The sequence below is a fragment of the Rutidosis leptorrhynchoides genome, chromosome 2, assembly GCF_046630445.1.
Source record: "Rutidosis leptorrhynchoides isolate AG116_Rl617_1_P2 chromosome 2, CSIRO_AGI_Rlap_v1, whole genome shotgun sequence".
In the NCBI taxonomy this organism is placed as follows: domain Eukaryota; kingdom Viridiplantae; phylum Streptophyta; class Magnoliopsida; order Asterales; family Asteraceae; genus Rutidosis; species Rutidosis leptorrhynchoides.
This window is the reverse complement of record NC_092334.1, coordinates 539,878,774-539,890,081: the sequence shown is the minus strand read 5'-3', so window position 1 is coordinate 539,890,081 and position 11,308 is coordinate 539,878,774. Positions and strand designations below refer to the sequence as shown.

Here is an 11,308-nt window from a genome sequence, read left to right as displayed (position 1 = left end):
ATGGCTAGAATCGGCTCTAGCCGCTTTAGATGAACGAAAGATATCTTTTTCCTGGTGCCACTCATGTGAGTGGGAGGCTGTGTTATCAATATTTTTGTGAGCTTCGGTTACGGTTTTCTTCATAATGGAACCACCAGCTGCCGTGTCGATGTCTTTTCGTGTAGCAACGTCGACACCTTGGTAGTATATTTGTACTATTTGATAAGTATCTAAACCGTGTTGAGGACATCCTCTCAACAACTTTCCGAATCTTGTCCACGCCTCATATAATGTTTCATTTGGCTTTTGCGCAAACATAACAATTTCTCCTTGAAGTCTCACGGATTTAGATGCCGGAAAGAATCTTTTAAGAAAATTTTCAACTAAGACATCCCATGTGTCAATCGCCCCTTCAGGTAACGATTCTAACTAATCTTTGGCTTCTCCCTTTAAAGTCCAAGGAAACAACATGAGATAGATTTGTTCATCCTCAACTTCTCTGATTTTGAATAGAGTACAGATCCTATTAAAGGTTTGAAGATGTTCGTTTGGATCTTCTTTTGGTGTACCACTATATTGGCATTGATTAGTTACCATGTGTAGGATTTGTCTTTTGATTCCATAATCTGGCGCATTAATGTCTGGCTTAATAATGGCGTGTCCTTGGCCAGTGTGTTTAGCTCTCATTCGGTCTTCCATACTTAGAGGTTCCTTATTTTTCATAATTGAAATTGTTGAATCTGAATCACTAGAGGATTCTGATTTAATGGTTTCTTTCTCGACAATCTCTGGTTGAATGATTTGTGGTTCAGGAGGAATAATTAGTGGTTCAGGATCTCTGAATTGTCCTTGACTATCCTCCGGGTTCTCAATTGTGAGGTCGGGTTCAAAAAATGAATTATCGAAAATTTGAATTGGAGTTCTTGTTCGACTAGATGATTCTAAAGAAAAATCAACGGCGATAATATTGGCTAGATGTCTTGATCGAGTTACAGGTGGTGAACGTATGAAAGGTGGTGAACGTTTTGCTCGGTGTATTCACTGAATATCCTATTAGTTATAAAGATAAAAATTATATAAGTCATCAAATTAATAGACTTTTCTGATTTTGCCCACGTTTCGAATAGCCAATAGATGCAGCAGGTAGCCAGGACCCTTTAAATCGGAAGCCCACAACTCGCCACTAATAAATTCAACTATTACTATGAACCAGAAAATTTGGATGTCTATCAATTTAACCGCTTAAAATAATTTTTTCGTCGAAATTTTAAGAAAATAACGGAAATTCTATGTCCTAAAAACTAGAGCGTAGAAATGAAAAAGAAAAAGCGCGTCGAAAAATAAGAAGTCGAAAAACAAACGTAAAAAAAACAAAAAGTCGAAAATAAATCTAAAACTTATAAACTAAAATTTTACGTCTAAAACTTAGCGTCTAAAGGTATTAAAGCTTAAAAGGAATTCTAAACGAAAAACGGCAATAACTTAAAAAGGGCACTTAAATCTTAAAACGGCGTCGCAAAATTCTAAAGCACCTAAATCTTAATCTAAAGAAAAAGTACTTAAGAGATTTTACGGCAAAGCTTAAAAATCTAAGAATATAAAATAACTATGGCAAAAAACTATAACTTAAAACTAGTTACGAACGATAAATATACAAAGTACAAATTATATGTTTAAAATATACAATTTATAAAAAGAAACAAAAAAAATGATAAAATTACTTATTTTTTTAAAAAAATATTATTTTTATATTATTATTTTATAAAATATTAATTTATATAATTATAAAAACTAGTTAAAACTTAGAAATACAAATTTAATTAAAATTAAAATTAATTAGTATTTTAATTATACCCTAATTAGGTTAATCAATAATAATAAAAATTAATAAAACCCTAACTGTAATTAATGCGCGTTCCAGGTGTAGCCTGTCAGAGCAGCTCCGCGAGTGCGGATGTCTGCTGCCCAAAAGCTCCACGAGTGCGGAGTATGCAGGTTCAAATGAGTAGCAGGCTCAAATTACGTAGGTTCATATTTTAATATATTTTTTTTATTTTTTTTATTCGTTACAAAATATATGATAGAAAATATATATAAAATAAAAATAAACATATATTTTAAAAACTAAAAATAAAAATACTTTATAATTTTACAAAATATTAAAAATACGTTTTTTTTTTGTTTTTTTAAATTATATTTTTACAAATATAAATTAAAAATATAACGTTTTGCCGCTCCCCGGCAGAGGTGCCAAAACTTGATGTGTGCGAGGTGTAGTACGAAATAGTATTGTTTTTAATATGAAATACGGCGTAATATGATACAAGTTTTATTAATTTACGGATGTGATATACCAAAACCTTGCTACAACACTATAGGCAGTGTACCTAATCGTAGAATAGTGTAGTTTTTAGTAAGTCCGGTTCGTTCCACAGGGAGCTAGTGATTACGTACTATATTTTTAAAAACTATAATTATATAATATATATATATATATATATATATATATATATATATATATATATATATATATATATATATATATATATATATATATAATAATACTATTATATTAGTAATATAATAGTATTATTATTATTATTATAAAAGGGGGATTTTACCGTTTAATGACCGGTTTGTCGATTTTAAATAAAGAGTAAAGATAAATGACGATAATATAAATGACGGAATTTAAATTGCTATAAAGTAAATTGCAGTAATTAAAATGACAGTAAATAAAGGTACGGTGAAATATGAAATAAAAGTATTATGCTTATTTAAACTTCCGTAATCATGATGTTTAATGTTTTGATTTTAATTTATTACCCTAGGTTAATTGTTCGTTGTCCTAGTTTATTTGATACCTATCTGGTTTTTGTCCATAATAGTTCATTGGTCATAATTATAAAATGCTCGTCAAATTAACCTTATTCCCGAAGTCAAATATTCCAACTAATTAGGGTTTCGAACTGTAACAAGGTTTTAATACTTTGTTAATAATTACACCAGGTTATCGACTGCGTGTAATCCAAGGTTTTAATACTTTGTTAACAGTTACACCAATTATCCTTGTATGTAATCTACCCCTGTTTTAATTAGTCTATGATACATTAATTTATTCACTTTGGCCATAATGAATTATCAATTACCTAATCCAATTGATTAATTAAATGATTGTCAACGATGTCGTATAAACGTCACTAAATAGGATATTCGTAATCATTTTAATAATTATTAGATTAACTAATTTGAAGATAGGTTCGACAGGTTCCAATGAATTGTTATTCAATTAGACAATACCCCCCACCTATTAATAGTCAATAGTCCAATGTTCACAAGTGTCGGTCTTTTGTCCAAAACCTAATTATGGAACAAAATCCAATAACCCCGTCTTAATATTTTAGCCCAACATCACGATTACTTCGGCTCAAATAAGCATAATAATAACTTAGTTACGAGACATTAATTTAAAAAGGAAGAACATAGCTTACAGTGGTATTTAATAGCGTAGCGTTACACGGACAGAGTTCTGACTTAAAATCCGTAAAACATTTCTTACAATAACCTTATTATTATTAAACTTTAAATTAAAATTATAATTATAATTATAAATATAAATATAAATACATATAGAGATATTGAGGTTGCAAATGGGGTATGGATTCGGCAGAAGCTTGTGCCTTTTATAGGTAGATTTTGAATTTGGCTGCTCCGCGAGTACGGAGCTTTTGTGCCTCACAGCTCCGCGAGTGCGGAGCTTCGGATTCCAGCTCACCTATTTTTGACCATTTGCTTGTCGATATAATTAACAAATATATATAATATATATATAATTTATATAATTATATATATATTATATTATATTCTTGTGCATAGTTAACTTGTAATTTTAGCTCTGTTGACTCGCGCATTGATGCTCGGTTCATGTCTCGGTTCCGGATTTTTGAACACTTTTTCGTATGCTTAGATATCTTGTACTTTGCGTTTCGCGGCTTGTACTTTTGTCATTTTTAGACATTAGTCATCAATAAATTGAACCACTTGGATTGTGTCTTGTACATTTGAGCTTTTTGGTCATTTGCGTTTTCAAATCATCATTTTCTTCTTTTGTCTTCGCACTTATTTATTTAAACGAATATTACATAAAAATAGAACAATTGCAACTAAAAGCTTGTCTTTCTGGAAGGATAATGCTATGAAATATATGTTCGTTTTTAACATTATCAGGAGTCATCAATGAAGGTGACATAATAGAGGGAACTACCATGCGGCTCAACCATTTTAGGTCCATAAACATCGGAATGAATAAGTTCAAGCTTATCCTTCTTTGGCAAAACCCGATATCCACGTTCTTTAATTTCGGAATCTTCCTATTTGAAACTAGTAACTTCATCCCATTTTATCTCCCGAAGCCACGACCATCCTTCTTGAATCGCCACTTATGATCACCAAAGGTAGTAAAGTTACCTTCTTCATCCAATTGACAATTGAGATATCCGTTTTAAATTCAAAATATACCTCACATACTTCAATGTCCAATCGGATCCATGAGATGTCTTCAAATTCACATCTCCAATGCCTTTTATGTCTAAATGTTTGTAATCCGCCAATCTCACCTTCCCCAGATAAGCCTTTAAATTATTCATCATCTCCTTGTTAGGATTAGCATAGAATGATGCACCCGAATCCATGATCCAAGCTTCAACCAAATTTTAAACATAACACACAATAACGTCATCTGTATCTCCGGAAGTGCAGTTCGCCCTAGCATGATCCGCCTTCAGATTTTTACATTGTGTACTAAAGTGACCCTTTTGATTGCAATTCCAACAAACCGCAGATTTTCGGTCCCTAGAGTTATACCTCTTCTTGTATTTCTTACCCTTCTTTGTACCCATATCGTTCAACCTGCCATGTCAGTACTTAAGAGCGACTGTGACGATCCACAGAATTCCTCCTACGAGTGTTTTCACCAAAAATTGAATCCAGTTTCCCCTAAAACTTGATCTTAGAAGTTCCCATGGATCTACTAACCACAGTAACCGTACCCGACCAACTTTCAGGCAAAGATGAAAGCAGGATTAGTGCCTGAAGTTCATCATCAAACACAATCTCCACCGAAGCAAGTCTCACGATGAGATTGTTAAAGTCGTTGATATGATCTGTTGCACTTGAACATTCCTTCATCTTCGTGTTGAACAATTGATGCATTAGGGAAACCTTATTAGATGTGTTAGGTTTCTCATACATGTTTTTAATTGCGTTTAAGCACCCAAACATAGTTTTCTCGTTAATAACGTTATAAGCAACGTTCTTCGCGAGAGACATCCTAACCGCCCTAAAGCTTGACAATCTAGGAGATCCCAATTTTCTTGTTTGAATTCATCAGGATTCTCCCCCAATAGTGATAAGTGTAGTTTTTTTATACAAATAATACTCTATTTGCATCTTTCGAAACCCGATATTCTTCCCATCGAACCGATCGATTCTAAATTTTCATTCATTTGTCATCGTGCCTAAACTCTAACCTTGTGCTCTAGAGACCAGTTGTTAGGAATTTATGGACCCCAAAAATAATCACCAATCAACTATGGTGATCCCACATGATATGCTCGAATCGGATAGTTTATTTATGCAGTGTTGTTAGGTCGTAAGGTGTCGGTACAAACTTATCAACAGAGTTTTAAATTTATATTTTGCTGGGCTTAAATCTATTATTCCTTCCTTTGGGTTAGCAAAGGCAAATATAACCTAGGGTCGTTCCTTGAGCAGTCAAATTTGAAATGGAGCTTATTCAGATAATTTAGTAATTAAGATGGGGTTGTACACAATTTAGTATCCAAGACTAGTGGCCAGGTACACCTTTTGTGGAGAGGCAGGATCCTTTTGGTCCCAATAAATTAGCGACTGTTCGGAAATCCTACAACCAAGTCCAACCCGTTTATTCTAGACACCACTTTTATCCGGAAAATCAAATTATCTAAGGACAATAGCTGGGTTGATTTGATTTATAATTGAATTTAAAATATTAAAGCAATAGAATTAAAATAAGCTAGCTAGCATGCAACAGCTAAGGACAGAGAAGACGTGGTTCACTATGATTTAAGATAACATAGTGTCAGGATGATTGCGAGACATTCATTGGATACATATACCTTGGTGTAAACACTAGATTCCCTACTAATTGATTTCTCGATTAGCATGTCACGAGGAACTAGGCTATCGTGATTCTGATCGGATGGACTATGCTCAACTCCTGACGCTTTATCCGGTTTAAGGATATAAGCGGCCCATCTTGGATGCAATGCATACCTTGGGAGCACGAATAAAGTGGCATTGCCATATATATATATATATATATATATATATATATATATATATATATATATATATATATATATATTATCCAACCTTTCTTAACACCTTAGTGTGTCATCCAAGTGAGTAGTTAGGATTGTGTTTCAAATTCCTTCCTGTCAATAGTTTGGTAAGATCTAAGGGTTTGAAGACAAATTAGAACCTCTGATAGTTCTCAGTCATCCTTAAAGATTTATAAACTTAGTTTGTATTGTAGTGCGTTAAATTCTCATTTATGATTTGAACCAGCCCTTACTTAAATCTACCCAATAAATCCCTTAGTTATCCACCATGTACTACACTTATAGTGGTTTCATAGCTTCTAACCTTGACCATGCTCAAGTGGTCCTATAGTATATCAACACTGTACTCTACTGTTGCAACAATATTTCCTCGAGTCTTATACTCTTGACCAATGTCTTGATCTGGTCCTACGGTACTTCCCCATGTACTTTATAGTATTTCCGATGGGTTCATACCTTGACCAATGTATAAACACAGATAATTAATTACCTTATAATTATCGACTTTATAAAAGGTTTTAATCACGTTTATTGGTGGAAGGACGATAATAACGAGGTTTAATATCATAGATAGAAAACGAGTAGGAAACGATAATCATCCCTAACTAACATTATTAAATCAGGGCAAACAATCAAGTAATTACTCACACATCATGGCAACAAGCATTTCTAATATTAATAAATCACAAACATCAAACAAGAACATTATAATAAATTAATAAAAGAAAAGATATATATTACCGAATAATGTCGGCAGAATAACACTTGTATTTCTTTATAATATCCATAGCGTTATAATGCTTGATAGCTTCTACTACTAATTACATACTAATCTCCTACTGATCACTAGAGAGTGACAATAGAGAGATAATTATTTTCCTAATCTCTGTACTTTTTTCTCTCTAGAATCTAGAGAGAGAAAGTAGAGAGTGTGATGGCCCAGTCAAAACACTTATTGGTTCCGTCACTTGGTCCCACAGCTTGATCGAACTTAAACGAATTTAACAAACGACATTGCATTCTTTTATTTCAAAAGTTTCCCAAAAAGGAAATATACCAAAAATATGCAGTTTAAGTAACTCAACATATTAAATACCAAAGTTGACAATAAACATTGTCAACAAAACCCACAAGATTAAATTATTCTAAAAATAGAATGCAAGTTCAAAGTTTCATAATTGTTTAATAAAATCTGCCCAAATGCATGCAGACTCTTCTAACACAGCGAAAGTAACCAAAAAACTCAAGTACCTGTGAAAACATGCGAGTAAACTGTCAACAAAAATGTTGAGTGAATTATAGGTTTAAATAATTGAATAAACTTTAGACCACAAGATTTAAAATGTTAGAAAACATAACACATTATTCCATTATCAATGAGCCACCTGGTAACCACTTAACCCTTTATTTACCCTTGCCAAACACAATAAATAATATACACTGAACAAGTGTATCTACAACAAAATACGAAGTACTAAATATTCCGATTATAAATTGCTAGCGCGACTAGCTCGAAATGGGGTTGTCAAACCCGATAGATCTATCCATAGGATTCGCGTTCACCAGTAGAAACCAGTGATTACAGTTATCAGACTAGGGAATATTTTTTGTTCAACTCATAATGAATAATTTAACTTTAATTGCCACTTGTGTTTAAACGTAAAATAAAATGCATGTAATCACATCCCAAAAATATATTTTGAAAAGTATGTAAAAACGGGACTATAACTCACCTTAATAGCAAACGAAGTAACCACACAATAATGCGAACAGCAAATGAAGTAAAGTGATCAGGAATGATCACAACGCCGACCTATAAATAAAGCAGGTCGATATAAATAACTAACTTAGGTCAAGTCTTAGTATGATAGATATTGTACATGTTGCAAGTAGACATAGAACAATACTCAACATGCATCGGTTTGATCGGAACAACGTACGGACACACACTTTCTATTTTTAAAAAGTTTCTATTTTAGGAAAGTTTCTATTTCAGGAAAGTTTCTATTTTTGGAAAGTTTCTATTTTAGGAAAGTTTCAATTTTTGGAAAGTTTCCAAGTTTTGAAAGTTTCCATATTTAGAAAGTTGCTATTTTTAGAAAGTTTATAAGTTAGAAAAGTTTCCTTAATTAGAAAGTCAACAAAAGTCAACTGAAAGTCAAAGTCAACTGAAAGTCAACTCAAAAGTCAACCTTGGTCAAACATAGTCAACATAAATTTTAAAAGTATAAGTTATATTAATAATATAAGTTATAATGTTATTTAAAGTCATAAATGTATAATTATGTCATAACATAAGTTTAATTAAATTAAATTAAATTATTAAAGTTAACATAAGTTTAAATGATATAATTAATATAACATAAGTATTTAATTAATTAATTAAATATTAGTCATAACATAAGTATTATTAATTAATAATAGATTTTAAATCATATCATAAGTATTATTAATTAATAATGAATTATTAATCATATCATAAGTTTCTAATTATAATTATTAAATCATAAGTATTTAATAATTACATTATAATTAAATAATAACTAAGCCTTATAATAATTAAATGATTAATTAATCCTTATTATAAGTCTTATTATAATAATCTCATAATATAAGTTTAATACTTACCATAAGTATTTTTCATTAATAATACAAGTATTATTAATCATAAGTTTAATTAAATGTTTAATTAAATCATAATTAATTATTAAATGATATAATAAATATATATCATAAGTCTTAAATTAAATTAATTACTTTTTATATCATAAGTAATTTATTAACAATGAAAATCATTATTTTTATCATAAGTCATAATTAATAACCGTAAGTTTTAATTAAAAGTTCATCGGGTCATAACTTGAGCCCCGGGAATCAGTTTTCGGCGAATTTTATATATATCTTCGCCTAACCAACCCACCCGACACATTAGTGTGCTCAAGAACACCCCAAGAACAGAAAACAAGTCGTGACTTACAGCCATGAAACAACTTGTAGCTTTAATCCGTTCAAAAACATGTTCTAGTCATACTGGGTGATCCGTGGCTCGAATTTCGATGATCCGAACATGAAAGTTCATCCCATCATCAATACTAACACACTAGTATACCATACCTAATTCAATTCATTTTTACATTTTAATCTCAACAAAACACCATTTTAAGCATATGTAGAGCTCCGGGAATCGAAATAACATGAATCCGGAGTCAAAAATTAATGTATTGATGAGAGGAACTCATATAAACACTTTAATTTCACTTTTATATCAGTTATATATACAGAAAACAACAATCAAACCGCTGTCCCAAAATAATCAAACCGAAAACATGAATTAACGAGCATTTCTACGCATACAATCAACAATACAATAACATATAATCATCATACTATCAATATAATATATAGAATCAGAAAAATAAATGAAAAATTAAAAATCTAGGGTTAGGGTTTATACCTGTAATGACCCGGAAATTTCCGACCAAATTTAAACCTTAATCTTTATATGTTTCCGACACGATAAGCAAAATCTGTAATGTTGAGTCTAGAAAGTTTGAAATCTATATTCATGAAATTCATTACCCTTTGACCATGCTTGACGATTCATGAACAACTATTTGTAAATAGATATGTGTGTATATATATAAATAATAATTGAAGGTATAATTCGAAATATTAAATGTTGTTGTTATGAATTAAGATATTATAATTATTATTTAAAAACATATCTATATATAAATAAAAGTATATTAAAAATAAATATTAAATAATTGTAACACTCGTTTGATGTTTCGATCGTTATTAAGCAGGTTAAATTCAAACTTATGTAATTTTAAAATAAACAGTGATACGAAAATGAGTTCTATAAATTTTAGGCTTATTAAAAATATATTCAGGAGCTAGTTAATTAATTTCAACATTTTTATTTTACCCAGGATGGGGAGTGGACAGTGACTTAATTTTTTTAACAGATAATGATCGAATTTTATTCCATAATGACCAAAATAAATAAAGACATTTAATTTAAAAATTGGAACTCTTCTGAGAATTTTTATACATCACTAAACACGAAATAACAATCTAGTCCAGGAAAACACAAGTGGGGCGGCTACTTTGTTTAATTCACGGACTCAAATACTATTTGCTATTTGTCACAAGTTTAGTTTACTGCTCCTCCTTTTGACTAATTCTTTCAATTATGTCTTATCTATATAACATATACAAATGATGATATATTCATACAATCACCAACCCCCCTTGATTTTGTTTCTGTCGACCAAAGTTAGAACCACCACCACTTTAATAAACCTTCAACTGCCGCCACCTTTCTTTTATCCCTTTCTTATTGTGAGTAACCATAACCCACCATGAACTACCACACGCTAACCCAAACCATGAACCACAACCATCTCGTTCTTGGTCTACTACTACTACTTCTGTCTTCTGTCCGAGAATCAACCCACCATCGACACCTTCATCACCATCTTAACCGACCCTCCAAACCACCACCACTTCCATCCTCGTGAACAACCGCCAACAACCCTCGAAAAACCCATTAAGTGGCTGCTGCAGCTCGCAAAGTTTTTGTCATAATACATTTATGTTTAATTGCTGCTGTTACAGCAACGGGAGTTACTACTGCAGCTGCCACCCCACATCACCAACCCCTCATTCATTCTCTCTCTGCCTTCCTCTCTCTCTTGGAAACCTACATGATCACCACCATTATCAACCTCGATATTTTCTATTTCCTTCGAACAAATCACAACCAACAAACTGTCACTGCTATGCTGCAGATATGCTGCTTCATTTTCTTTCCCTGCTCGTCTTTCAATTCAAACAATAGAACCATAAAATCATCTACTGTTATTGCTATTGAGTAATAATTATTTTCTGCTTTTCCTTCAGTTCACCACAAGAACAACACCACGATGAATAATCATCTAGGGGTC

At 31.7% G+C, this 11,308-nt stretch overlaps 1 non-coding gene across 1 annotated transcript; it reads left to right on the top strand.

The window, feature by feature from the left end:
- The first annotated feature begins 211 nt into the window (after positions 1-211).
- Positions 212-318, top strand: LOC139895145 (small nucleolar RNA R71). The gene has a single exon (XR_011775610.1). It is a non-coding gene; the product is annotated as a small nucleolar RNA R71 (small nucleolar RNA).
- The last annotated feature ends 10,990 nt before the right edge of the window (positions 319-11,308 follow it).